The sequence below is a fragment of the Balaenoptera ricei genome, chromosome 5 (assembly GCF_028023285.1).
Source record: "Balaenoptera ricei isolate mBalRic1 chromosome 5, mBalRic1.hap2, whole genome shotgun sequence".
Lineage (NCBI taxonomy): Eukaryota > Metazoa > Chordata > Mammalia > Artiodactyla > Balaenopteridae > Balaenoptera > Balaenoptera ricei.
The window spans coordinates 15,241,013-15,255,328 of NC_082643.1; the positions used below are offsets into that span (position 1 = coordinate 15,241,013).

The window sequence follows — 14,316 nt, forward strand, 5'->3', positions numbered from 1 at the left end:
TAGTTAAAGTTAGAGAAAAGCTTGTCTCATTATGATCAACCTTTCAGTGTTCAATGTGAAAAAGAAAAAAAAACACACAACCATGCAGAAGAAACAGAAAATACCGCCTATGATAGTTTACAACCAAAATTCAAAGCAAAGCAAACAAAACTCAACCAGGACTAATTAGTACCATATTTAGCAAATTCTTTCTCTTTTTAATTACTTTTCTGAGAATGTGAACTTTGTGTACCTGTTTTACTTTCATATTAATGAATCATTTCTTCTTTTCTCAAGTGTTTATCAACATTTTATAACTGGCAGTGTCTAAATGAGTGGTGCTTGCTTAATTAAGGTTTGGTACTTTAATTGTGTCATTTAAATACCAATTAAAAGCATTAAAACATAAATTTACATTAATAATTGCTTTCACATGTATTTGGCGCACATAATACTTTTGTGAGCAATCTAGTGTTTCTAACTGAAAATCTCTCCTTAGATCCCAAAAGGGTTCAATAATATATACATTTTAATCATTTTCCCTTTTTAAAAGTATCTCATACTCATTCCCTTCTCTTCCACTATTGTTAAAATTTCTTAGCTTATCTTAAAATATACATAAATTTTATATCTCTAGTGATCAGTAGTTGGTCATCTAGTGTGGCAGTTCTCGAAATACGATTCACAGCATAATCATATGATGTATTATTAACATTTGCACTTATGGTACAAAAGAGAAATAATGGTTAGAACTGTTGGTAGCACCTGAGCGCAAATCAAGACAGGGTACCAAACTGTACTTGCATTCTTCACTGCCGTCACAGTAAAAACAAACCATCAAACAAGCCAACTGACCAAACACCAAACCAGCTAACCAAACACCCACCTACCCAACACCAAACAAAAAGCTACCTTCTTTTAATAATATCATGAATGAAACTGTAAAAATTATTAAGTTTATTAAATTCCAACCTCTGAGTAAATTTCTTTTTAATATTCTGTGTGACAAAATGTTAAGTATACAGAATGAAATTCTTCAGCATACTGAAGATTAATGATTACCGTGAGACTTTTCATGAAAGGCAATTTTTACTAGAAAGAATGACTGACAGACAAACTGGGGTTATTCAGGCATGGGTATTTGCAGACATTTTCTCAAAAATGAACAAAGTGAGCCTGTCACTTCAGGGAAAACAACTGACAGTATTTATTGCTAATGATCAAATTCAAACTTTCAAACAAAAATTAGGATTTTGGAAAGCTTGTATCCACAGGATTGATCTGCATAACTGAGTGAACCAAGATTTTCTTCTCCAGATAATCAATCAGTGCCCGTTGTTTCATATTCACGCCTGTGTAAAAATCCATTCAAAGTACATGATAGAGAGTAGATTTTAATTTATCAGAATATGAAAATTTCATTGATAGGGTTTCACATTCAACATTGCATCTAACTTTGAAGAGACTTCTACTTCTCCAGTGTTTGTGTAGTATCAAATAACCACTGTTATGAAAAAGTCTACTAAAATATAGCTCCTGGGCTTCCCTGGTGGCGCAGTGGTTGAGAATCTGCCTGCCAATGCAGGGGACACGGGTTCGAGCCCTGGTCTGGGAAGATGCCACATGCCGCGGAGCAACTAGGCCCGTGAGCCACAACTACTGAGCCTGCGCGTCTGGAGCCTGTGCTCCGCAACAAGAGAGGCCGCGACAGTGAGAGGCCCGCGCACCGCGATGAAGAGTGGCCCCCGCTTGCCGCAACTAGAGAAAGCCCTCACAGAGAAACGAAGACCCAACACAGCCATAAATAAATAAATAAATAGATAGATAGATAGATAGATAGATAGATAGGAAAAAAATATATATATATAGCTCCTTTTCCAACTACATAATCTGTGGCCCTATATTTTTCATATATGTCAAACACAATATATTGCAGTAGATTTAATTCAGAGGCAGATACCCAATTTCTTCTATTAAGTTAGGCCTTAAAGAGATTTGCAAAAATGTAAAACAGTACCACTTTTTTCATTATTTTTTCGGAAAACATGTTAAAATGGGTTCATTATTATTTGTAAATGAATTATACATATTTAAAAACTGTTCGGTTTTACTTCCTAATATAGTAAATATTGATAGCTGTAATCCACATAAATAAAAAATTTGGTGCCCTTAATAATTTTTAATAATGAAAAAGGATCTTGAGAACAAAACCTTTGAGAACTGCTAGCTAGAGGAATCATTGCTTTTAAAAGTCACAGAGACCAGAGCTTGCCTCCCACCCTTGCCTGCCGCTCACCTGTTTGCTCTCAGGAAAATAACCTCTCCCAGCCCTAGTCCCCTCATGTATAAAATGAGCATTTTCGGGATTACATTAGATGAGATTTATACACACATAATTGCGGATAGATAAATGATTTCCTCTTATTCCTTGAAGACTCCTTGAAATGGAAGTATCGTTACTATGAAGTGTTTCAGATAAAAAAAGATTAAGAACTGGCCTAAGGTCACACAACTAATAAACAACAGAACTGGGATTCTTACATTTTATTAATACAGTATTCAGTACCCTCTTTTTAGGCTGTAGATACAAAAAAAAGAATGTGTATCAGCAAAGTGGAAGTTATGTAGAACCGTAATGTATCTGAAGTAGGAGGGCGGTTAGAGAACATATTTTCCTACCATCTCCTTTTACTGATAAGGTGATTCAGGGCACACAAACATACTGTTGTGACCCCTGAATTGCTTTGAACTTGGCAGCATTTTTAACATAATTGTTCTCATCCTTTCTTTGCCTCCCATTTTTCTTTGCTTGGCCAGACTAAAAGAACTCCATTATCTTTGGCAAGAACTATACTTACCCGTCCCAGCAGATGCCGATGAAAGCAAAAGCACACAAAAACAAATGAGAAGGAGGACAAAAATGTTGTGATAAATAGACATAACCTTCCGTGACTACTGGCTGATTTTATTTTATTTTTTATTTTTATCACAATTTTGATTTTTTTCAAACCTTAGGAATTCAGTACTTGTTGGAAATTTGGCTGAAGTAATTTAAGAAGGGGGTGTTTGGGGAGATGTAATACTGTAATAAAAAGACAAAAGGGAGTGGCAGTGTTTGGAACAGGAAAGTGCGGATGACAGGATCAGACAACCCGTCTCCTCAGAGCAGGCTGATAAAATTCCTGGGTGACACTCTCTGGGTCATTTCTAGAGAGGAGGGCATAGTTCTCTAGTACCCATGATGATGCGTCCTCTCTTCACCCACAGCCCATTGATACCTTATGGATGATGGGATTAAGCCTTGGTTCCACCACACTATTATGTTTATTCTTTTTTTGTTTCTTCATAATTTGTTCCCATTTTACTATTACTGCATAGAATTAAAAACATGAACTTAATCAGTTGAGTTAATATGTTGTATCAGAGTAAAATTCAACCTTTATTTAAACATGGATTGTGTAAATAATCAGCTCAAGGGAAATGAAAGTTATTTCCAGGTTACTCTATATGTTAGTTTAATTTTGGAAATTCCCAACTGCTGTTCATTTTTGGCTGTTTGTCCTGTCATTTTTTTTCCCCCTTTCTCTAATATACTACAGTCTCTCCTTTCAATCTATTCAAACTCCTTTTTCAGTAAACCTCATTAATGCAAACCCATGAGCATACATAATTTAATACGTATGTAATATTCCCTAAATATGTAAATACAACATCAGCCTTAAAAATCTGCCTGAAATTAGGCGGGTGAAGTCAGGGATATCCATAGATACATCCATATCTAAGATACAAAGATATGTGTACTTAGTTATGAATGATTTTCTACGCTTGTCAGACAAGCTTGGGTTGATTTTTATCCCTTCTGTCCATCACTAGTTATGATCTTAGGCAGTGGGATGTTCGAGGTCCTTTTTCCAAATTGTTTATTGGGTAAGGGTAGAGTTGGAAGTAGTTAGATAGAACACGTTGTAGTGTTTTGGAATATTTGGGTTACCAGGGCAACCACCACTTCTTTCTGCACAGATTCTCTTCTTTTGAAACACCCACTGTCACTGGGAATGTGGTCATGGGAAAAGCACTCACCGTGTGGCACTACTATATTACAGTGTTGACTCAAGGTCATTTCCTTCACACTGAGTTTCTAATCTAGACAGGTATGTTTGGCTGAGTCTTTTCTAGTGATCTAATTCATTCATTGGTATTCCTTCCAAAACATATCCTGAGAACCTATGTTTACTGCCTATGCCTTATTTGGTAAATCATCACTGTGCTGGTTTTCCGATCAAAGCATTCTGGACATTCTGGAGATGTCCAAGTCGGTAGCATGGCTAGGGCTAGAAATCATGATTCCTATACCTGTTTGGAATCTAATTATCCTGTTATACGTGTGACTTGGCCTATTGTAAGAAATGGTGCTTGGTTACATGTTTTGTATATAAGTTACTATATTTTGATATAATGGCACAAGCATAAGCATCTCAAGTTTTCCTTTCAGGGCTCCTTTGCGCTTTCTTCCGAACACACTCATTTTCTCTTTGTCCTAAAATCCTCCTTCAGCTGGGCTGATCTAACCTGGGAAAACTGCTCTTTGTTCATAACCCAGGAAGGAACGTACGAAAGCACACCATCCTCTGTGAGAAACTGTGGTCTCGGCTGTGCATCTGGGTGTGTGAGAAGAGATGGGGTCCAGCAGACAAGTGACAGGGGGTAGTTCCCCTGAGAGGGCAAGCAAGGATGAAAGCTCCCACTTAGGAGGTGTGTACTGAGTGGAGGGGGGCAAACAGAGACATTTCACACCTGGTGTTTCCTGTCTTCTCAGTGGGATTGGGAGGGAAGAAAGGAGACATCTGGATCTTCAGGAATACTGAAGTTTTCGAGAAGCCATTGGGGGTTGGGAGATAAGAAATGAGGAAGGAAGGCAGAAAAGAGTCTCAGATTAAAAAAAAAAAAAGTCCTATTCTGCACATGTACTCGAATAGAGGGCCCCTGCCCTTGTTTTCCCCATGCATTGTAGAATATTAGTAATGAAGAGCTCAGGGTTTGCTGCTACTGAGAAGACAAGTAAAGCTGAGAAACTTGACTTGTGTAGCTATGAAATATAAAAGCACATTTATGAGCCACCGCCAGTATAGCTGCAGAAGTGAGAGTGCCCTGGGCATCAGCTTGTGTTCTGACACGAGCATTCAGGCACTGGATGATGGACTGAGAAAAAGAAAAAGAAAAAATGCTTTAAAAGTTTCAGTTTTTTATTATTACCTGGGGGTGCGGGGCGGTGGTGTTCAGTAGTGAGACATTTTTGGAGGTTTGGAAAATACTAAGAACATTTGGCAAGAAGAGACAAGTTTGCGGTAATGATTTGTTACTTGCAGGTCCTCATTGTGGACATACTTGTGGGATGTGTGTGTGTGTGTGTGTGAGCAAAGGAAGGGTTCTATAAATACTAAATCTTTTGAATGAATGTTTATATGATTGAAATGATTTTTTAAAATCTGAATTGATGTGTTTACTTCTAGGTCTTAATAAACATCAGAAATCTATGACTATTAGGTCATTTTGCTGGTAGGCAGCATTTTTCTGATCTTGATTGGGAACCTAGTCATTTAATGGCAAGAATTTCCTTCCAGTCACTGTTTTCAAAAAATTAAGAACATGTCACATTTAAGTTGCTGTTTGTGTTTAATATAGGTTTTGTAACTAAGTACAGTTTTTTAGCATAAGCACCGGTAATTTCAGAATTGAAATACTACTGCCATCTTTCTGTCTTAGGCTTGGTTTCCTCAAGACCACGTGGCCACTAATGTGAACCAGTTTCTCTTAAGCATTTGTTACTGACATCCTAACACTTGATTTTTTTGTGGGTTGTCATAGTTTTCATGATGTGACAAAAACTTATGCATGTTGATATCGAATATTTTATTGTTGCTCAACCTGTTGTATTGTCAATGAAGAAGAACAGTAAAGGTGATATTGAAGAAGGCATTAAAGGTTTGCTAAGAGGTGGCGATGAGTGGTGTTACTAGCAGAGATGCTTTTGAACAATACTGCCAGGGAGTAGGTCTAATGAGATTTGGGATGTTTCTTAAAATGAGTCAGCATTCGTGTAATGTTCCTTCAGGGAGCGTCTGTAATGCCTGCAAGAATGTGTCAGCAGAGTGATCAGGTTCCAGGCTAACCTTCAGTTGCTTTCAGTAGTTGACATAAAACACACCTGTGTGTTCTCTTCCCTGACATCAAAATTGTTTTGAAAAGCTTCTGACATCTGCAAGTGTGAAAAAGAGCAGATTTTGATTTATTTTCTGTCAAGTAGGAAAAATAAATTCTAAATGTAATATGCTTTAGCTGTATATGGTACTTGCAGGAAGGGCCTTGTTTATCTCATATCCTTCTAATCAACTGTGGAATAAAACCTCTGAGGTTGCATGATAGATGAGTACTTTTCTTGCAGCATATTTTAACATGCTAGAGATGGAAATATGTATATATATATTTACATAATAAACATAAATATCATTCATTTATGATACAGTTGCACTCAGGTTGCATTTCTTTTTCTTGGAAGGAGTCATTTAGACATTCTCAAAACAGTTAAGTTGTTTGTGAATAGGAATAGTGCTGATGAAGAAAGCTGACCCAGTTCAACTTGACTTTTTACACAGTGATAGGTAAAGCTCTCCTTGATAGCATACATTTGCTCAGCGTCAGTATTACCATAAATGCTGTCACTTAAGAGAAAATATGGATCACGTATCAATAAATTTACTTTGAGCTCGAGCTAGTCTGCAGTAACTTTGGTAACTGAATCAATTGGCCTTTTAAAAATATATGTTCTATGTTTTATATATTATATTATAAAATAAAGTGTTTAAGGATTTTATGTGCCAGAATCCCTGGAATCCTAGGTGGATTTTTATTCACAGATTTTTCTTTTCAAAATTAAGCTTCACTTGGTTTGGCATCAGCAGCTTATTCTTTGCAATCCGTTTAGTTGAGTAGGTTCTGCTGTTTATCCTGAAGTGCAGATAAATGGCTTTCAGCACACTGTTTATAGTTTAATAGTTCCTGAAGTGAGTCAACATTATCTGCTAACGTCTACATGTCATAACTAATGATCTCTCTGCTTATACTTTCTTGCTAGTGAGGAGACATTGAACTCTACAGAGGGAAGAGCCCTGCACGCTTGGGGGCGGGGGGATTATTTTGGATGATGCCTGTTGGACGAGGCTTGTTTTCCCCTCATTGGTATGAAATGGGAAGAGAACTATGTCCTTTACCATGATTTCAGCACGCACAAAAGCTGTCACAAAGTGCTGTATTGTAAGGACTGGGGTGAAAATTTTGGGGGAAATAGCTATTAGAGAGGTTTGTTTTATTCCAGATTCTCTCTCTAATTAATAATGAGCACAAGTTTGATCCTTTTCTGGTCAGGCTGTTAGACTTGATAGTAGAGAAGGGGAGCCACCAGGAAATTTTCATATTACCACCAAATAGTTACTGTGGTTTTAATGATGAAAGCAAATATTTTTTGGTCTGCTAAGAAAGATAAAAAGAAAATAAATAACTTTCCTAGTTAGCTAATCATATATCATAAGTGGGGCTGATTCATTCTAAAAGGTCCTCATGATCTTCCCTTAAGGATAAAACAAAAGTCCGTGAGACTTCATTCCCAGTGAGGGTCAGCAGGCCTGACGACTGTAAGAGTTAAAGCTGACAAGTTTTGCCAATCTCTGATTCATTAAATAATAAGAGTTCTTGCCTCCCGTACTGAATTTTTGGGTTTTTAGGTAGAGAATAGGACATTCTATAGGTGAACATAGAGAATGGTTTCTTAATAGCTGAAGTACAAACTCTTAAATTCTGGTAAAATATTTGGCTTGATCTCATATATTCTTTGTCAAAGTGGAAAACTTTCTAACTGAAGTGACCATTTAAGGTAGCCACTGTCCTTTCCTCCCATATTAATATTATTGTTTGGGAGTACTTTGGTCATTTAAATAGAACATGAGTAAGTATATATTTCATACCTTCTTACTCTGATACTGAAATTTAAAATCATATCCCCAATTTATCAAAATATTTCAGGGTGAAAAAACATAATGCACAGAGATATGTCCGCCTTATGTTGGTGTGGTTGAAAATAAAGAACCATATGAAGAAAGGGTTTATGAGAGGTAGTTATTTTTCATGTAACCTCTTAGATTCAGGGTTTTTGTTGTTCTTTTTTTTGGTTGTTTCTCATGAGATACCATGTTGATAATTATTTTAAAAAGGAGGAAGGAAACATTTTTACCTTAGAATATAATGTATGGGCAAAAATATAATTTTTGGCATAAATGAGGAGATATGAATTGAATAAAGAAATATAAAGAAGGAAAATTTAAAGGTAAGATCAGGCTTTTCAAAGCCTGGGCCACTGAGTCTACTAGGCTTTATACAATTAAAAAAATTAAAAAATAAGATTGCTTTTGAAGAATGTTTTGAAAACTGAAGCCATTTGTTTATTGAAAGAGGGACAGCTTGAGCAGCATCAGGCCAGAATGTTCCAATGTGTGCCATACACAGATTTAAGATAACACAATCGTTACAATAACATAGTCTCAATTTGGATCTTTCCTGGGTGTTTCTGCCCAAATGTCAACAAGACTTTTGCCTTTGGCAAATCTTATTCCAATAAATCAAACAAAGTGGATGGTGGTTCAGAATCTCAGCACTATTTTAATGGCCAATTAAGTATAATTTCAGAAAAAAAAATTTTTTTGTCTAAAAGAATATCAGGAGTCTATATTTTTTGCTAGTCATATACGTACCCAGGACCCAGACATATACGTACCCAGGACCCAATTCAGCTGTCTTATTTTACTTTGGATGCACAGACCAGAGTATGGGAAGAGTTAAAATATTAATACAACATTTTGTGGCATACTGCCTAAATCTTGGTCCTCCTCCAGTTAGCCGCAGAGTGTTATTTGTAACTTTAAATGCAGTATTATCTTAAACACTAATGTCTAAATATAAAGGAAAGCTCTAAGACTTGTCAGATTCTAATGAGAGAGAATGCTTTTATGGACATAGGAATTTCTTTTGACCCTCTTGCTCCTAATATATATCATATGGAATTTTTCTAATTTTTTTTTTAACATACTGCTTTGCTTAGCAGCTAATTAGTATCTAACCAATGAAAGCAAAAAATAACTTGAAATTTTAAACATTTTAAATATATACCTTACAAATGTACATTTTGAAATTGATATATTTTCTTCATTTCAGCTCTTTTGGTATATATAATTGAATTTTTTGTTTTTGTTTTTTAACCGTCTGCTATTAGGAAAGGGTGTCTGGTTTTGGGGTAAGGTTTTAGATTATTTAAAATGGCACGAATACTGGCCTGGGGGACAGATGGTTTTGTGTTTATATAGAGTGTAAAAGGAAAAAGAGTGAAAGTTTTGGTATGAGTGAATGGTCAGCAGCCCTTTTATGACAAAAGAACAACAATAACAGAAAAAGTAACTTTTATTTACTCTCCCCCATTAGATTTTAAGGTTTGTGAGCATAGTGGCCGTTTCTTCTTCATCTCTGTGAAACCAACATGCTTTGTAGACAGCTTTGTATATAATAAGTATTTCTTAAATCAATTTGGAGTTGCTAGCAATTTTATGCTGGTTAAAATAAATATTTTATGCTGGCTTAAGCCATATATGATGAATAGGATAGTTGTGTCTCAAATATAAATTTTATATCACATATTTTAATGAGTCAAGTCCAATAATATGGTTGACTTAATAAAAAGATAAAACTAATGGTAATCATTTGGTTTCAGTTTTCCCAACATTATAAAAGGAGTTTGATGTCTAGAATAGGTAAACCTCTTTAAAGAAAGATTTTTAAATGTTTATGTAGCTGATCAATTTGTGAAGTTGTGCTGATTTTAAAATAAACGAAAGAATTGCATGTTGAAGTACCATTCTAAAAGTCAAAAGGATAACATCAAAAAATAGATTTCTAGATACTTAAATGTTGTATATTTTTCTGCCTGTGTATAATCAGAGGCAGCTTTGAACCATCTGGAATTGTTACATAATACACTGTGGTCAGTGACTTTTTTTTCTTTTCTTTTTACTTACTTTTTTTTGATTCTAAGGTTTCCTTTCTCTTTCACCTTTCCACTGTCATATGCCATGTATCTTGAACATAGCTCAGTGCTTGACCAGAATAATCTCTCTTGCCAGCTTATAATCAAAGGGAGTACTGAGAAAAACAGCTGAGCTGTATTAGGCAACCACCGTCTGGACTGCATTTCTTAACTGGTGAATAACACATCACAGGTGCAGGATTAGTGTTGCCTACGGTGCTGTGCTTTTTAGTGGACACCCCTAGCAATTCTGTGCGTCCTCCTCATGTCTCGTCCCAAGGAGCCTGGCAACGATCTATCAAGCGTACAGAAATCAAAAGTGAGTAGTGGGAGAAGCTTTATATCTTACAGAGGCTGTTTTTTCCCTCCAGAAATGGAAGCAAGATCAGTTAAGCCAATTCTGGTACACACAAAAGAGATGATAGAACTTAAGTCTTTCTTGGCATAGAGGGTTGGGAATAGAACAATTCAGGGGTTCAGAAGTTTCACGCACAAAAATTACACGGCAAGAAAATGCAGTTTAGCTTAAATGTCCCAGCAGTGTATAATTTAGGTTACTTTCAAACTACTATAAATGTTGCATATATTATTTTACCTTCTGTGTTGTCTGTGTGTTGGAGTGGGTACGTGTGTTTGCCCCTACACATTTTCCAACACTGTCATGGTTAAAACCAAGTGTTGTGGCTGTGTAACGTCCTGTGGTAGAGTTTGTAGTTTTTGACATTTTAAATTCTTCTGCTATCTATGACATATAAGTCTCAATTCATAGATTATAAGTCAAAGTTGCTTTCTTGCAAATATGGTTTTTAAAAAATGCAAAAATATTTTAAAGTATAAATTAATGATTTAAACATTAGAAGAAATGAATGTTTTGAAAATTCAGTTTCTAAGTCATTTAGTTTGATCAGGAAGGTTATTAAATTGTTTTAAGGTAAAGTATACAGTCAGAGAAGCTAAGGCAAGTATATTTTAGTAATTCATGTCATTTTTGGTATCTATCTTAGAAAACTTTCCTATGAAGCATGACATAACTGTAAACAAAGCTATGTAGATAGCACTGCAGGTTGTACGGTTGTTTCTTCAGATTCTTTAGTTTTTCTCTTAAAACTCTATAATGGCTTTCTAATATTCAGATCGTTTTAATTCATTTTGCTGCTGGTTATCATTATTCCATGTTGTTTCATCATAGACCTTTAAACTCATTGGTGATGATAGTAGTTGATAATAGTGCATGGTAAGTTAAGTTTTTAAATATATATATTCTATATATTTTATGCCTCAAATATTTGAACATTTGTAATAGCAATATATTTACATTTTCAAGATCAGTATGCTTCTTACTAAAGTATCCTTTAACAATTATCCAATTAGAGGATCCAGAAAGGATTAGAAACAGAGAGATCCTAAATGCTTTCCAGGTTTTTTCTTTGGGGAAAAAGAATAGCATGAACCTGGTGATTTGGTTTCTGATCTGTCTGGCTTCATTGTCACTTCTCTTCTTTACATAGATGTCTGTTCAAAGTAGTTTTACACTTCAAGCTGTCTTGGGAGTGCTTTGCAAAGCTGCGGAGTAAGTTTTGGTGTGGTGGCTAGTTGAACATCCGCTTTGATTAGCTTTAGAACTCTGTGAAGCAGAGCATTGATAGAAAGTCACCGAATAAACCATAGCTCCTGGCTTGGCAGTCTGCCATGTCCTGGTTGATTCTTTGACATTATTGTCAAAGAGGCTGTGGTTCAGTTTCTTTTCCAACAAAGAAAAGAACAGACATATTAAGTATTTTAAAATGCAGAGATTTTTTAAACTTTTAAAATCATCCTATTAGCTGTGATTATGCTATTTTATGGATATAGATTCAGTTTGATGTTAAACTATCTTTAAACATGGTGGTTACTTGCTTGTAAAGTTTATTATTTCTTATGTTGATACTTTTATTAAGATACTTGTTATCATGTCATGTTTTAGAGTATTTTCAAAGGTTTTTAATTTATATGAACATTTTCATTGAGTTTCTCCAAATTCGAAAGCATATTAAAACCTGTGGGAAAGCTAGCTACTGTTTTACCTTTAAAGAATATAAATGTGATGTCCAAAGAACTATAAATCGTGTTATAATCAATTATGATGCTTACTCAGACTCATAACTCTGTATTAGTTACCTACAAAACAAATATGAATATATGTGTTGTATGTTCACATTTATGTAATATTTCACCTTTTTTGATTTGTTCAACTCATAATCTAGCACCCCAGAATATAAAACACTTGAATTATTGAAGCTTTCACTTTTTATCCAGATGTTTTGGGGTCTCTGGGCAGAACTTTTATGATATAAAATGTTGAAAACATGATTATCATACAGAAACTGAGTGATATGGTAATGTGGATGTGTAAGTATGGTAAAAAGAGAAACAATTGCTGGCAAATGGAAACATGTAAAATATTTTATTATAAAAGCTCTGGTCTCTATAGAGATCCAGCAAATCTTTAACATTGTAAAACTACCGTGTTTTTCTTACCCTATTCAGTAGTGTCAACAATGAACCACTGAAATGAAAAACTGTCAGTATCCTTGGTGCTTATGTTTTCCATAATATTTATTGGTTGATTACTGTCACCCCTAGTAATCTTCCCTCCTTTGCCTCCTACCTAGGACTTACTTACATTTGACAATTATATGTGGCATTATGACTTCTATTTTATTTTTTTCATATACTGTTTTTGGTTTTCCATATGTAGCTGATTTGTCTCACTATGTTCCACATGCAGTCGATTTGTCTCACCAGCAAGATTGTTATGTTACTGAAGGTACTTCAAGTGCTCTGGGCCATTGTGTTATGTAGATGGAATGGATTTGATGATTATTTGCTAAATAAATGAATGTACCACAGGAAAAAAGAAAATGAATAACAATATATTAGTCAGCTGTGAAAAAAGCGTCAATGTTTCTTAAACCAAAAAGCTCGATATTTTTATAGACTTTCTGTGCACAGTGATGAACCCAGAAAGGCAAAGTTAATGGAAGTAACATGAACAAAAGAAAGGGGAATTGAAGAGGAAGAGAGAATCAGGATGAGAGAAAGAGGATGGGGAAAGAAGAAAAGGAAGAGAAGTAGAAACATTTAGGAGATGAAGGAGTGGAGAAAAGGAACAAAAACAATTGAGGGAGAGACAGAGAGACATCTGAAGAATGAAAACAAAAAAATTGAATAGTAAGCTTCAGCAGCACAGAAAACAACAGTTTACTGTTATTCACTCTTAGTACGTGCAAGGAGCTGTGATAGGTGCTTCACTTGGAGTCTCTCATCCAGTTCTCATAGCAAGCCAATGTGTGCTGCCACTCTCCACATCCTCTGTTAGGGAGGTAAGTGACTTGCTAAGGCAACAGAGCATGGCAGTAGCTAAGCTGGGGTTTGAACTGTTTTGTCCGTTTTACTTTATATCCTGGTCAAGTCTGAGTCTATTGCTTGGTGACCATACCTGGTGTTGGTTTCTCACCTGGCATTTCATCCCCCTCTATAGCATGCTAGCCCCAGAACTTACCGCCTACAGCCTCCCTTGTCCCTCTCTCCTCTGACTTCTGAGACTCTTGAAGGAGAAAGAAACTCCTGTGCAGTTCACTTCGCTATTACTAATTGAAAGTCTACTCTTTCTTTGTAATGCATGTGATTTTGCTTTGATATTTTTGAATCTAAGTTGTATTTATATTTTGTTTTCAAAAGAGTTTAGGCACGTATTTCAACTTTTTATTAACGATTGCGTTTCATGTTGTTTATATATATATATATTTTTCTAAGTTCTTGTTGCAAACAACATAGTAAAATTGTTTGAAAATGTCTTAGTATAATGAAAGAGGGTTAGGCAATGAAAATTGAGGTCAGGACTTTTGAATTGAATATGCTTATTAGACAGTAAATTAAATTATTAAATTGAGTTAAATGATTCAAGGCTTAAGTGATGAAAATAAAAGTTAGTTATCTATTTAAACCCACCATTCAGGATCACTAAAAGTTAGCTTGAAAATTAATATTGTTTTCAAGCTCTGATTCAAGTTTTATTCCTGTGTCTTATAGGTTTTTGTCTTTAACCAGTGTACTCTTTAAACCAGTTTTGGTTGAGAAAGGAAATGGGCATTGATTCACATTATTTATTATCATAACAACATGGATAGTGTTAGACTGAATCATTCCCAAAGCATTGCTGGACAGTTCAGTAG

General features: G+C 35.3%; 1 protein-coding gene across 13 annotated transcripts in view; it reads left to right on the forward strand.

Annotated features, from left to right (window-relative positions):
• BMPR1B (bone morphogenetic protein receptor type 1B) overlaps window positions 1–14,316 on the forward strand; it is a 458,884-nt gene that overhangs the window by 389,201 nt on the left and 55,367 nt on the right. The window contains exon 1 of one of the 13 annotated variants that reach the window (XM_059922447.1): window positions 10,289–10,421. The exons of 11 other annotated variants lie outside the window; for them this stretch is intronic. The gene's annotated coding sequence lies outside the window, so the exon portion shown is untranslated. Of the gene's footprint in view, window positions 1–10,288; window positions 10,422–13,180; window positions 13,465–14,316 lie in introns of those variants that run through there. One more of the 13 variants, XM_059922446.1, reaches the window with a different exon arrangement.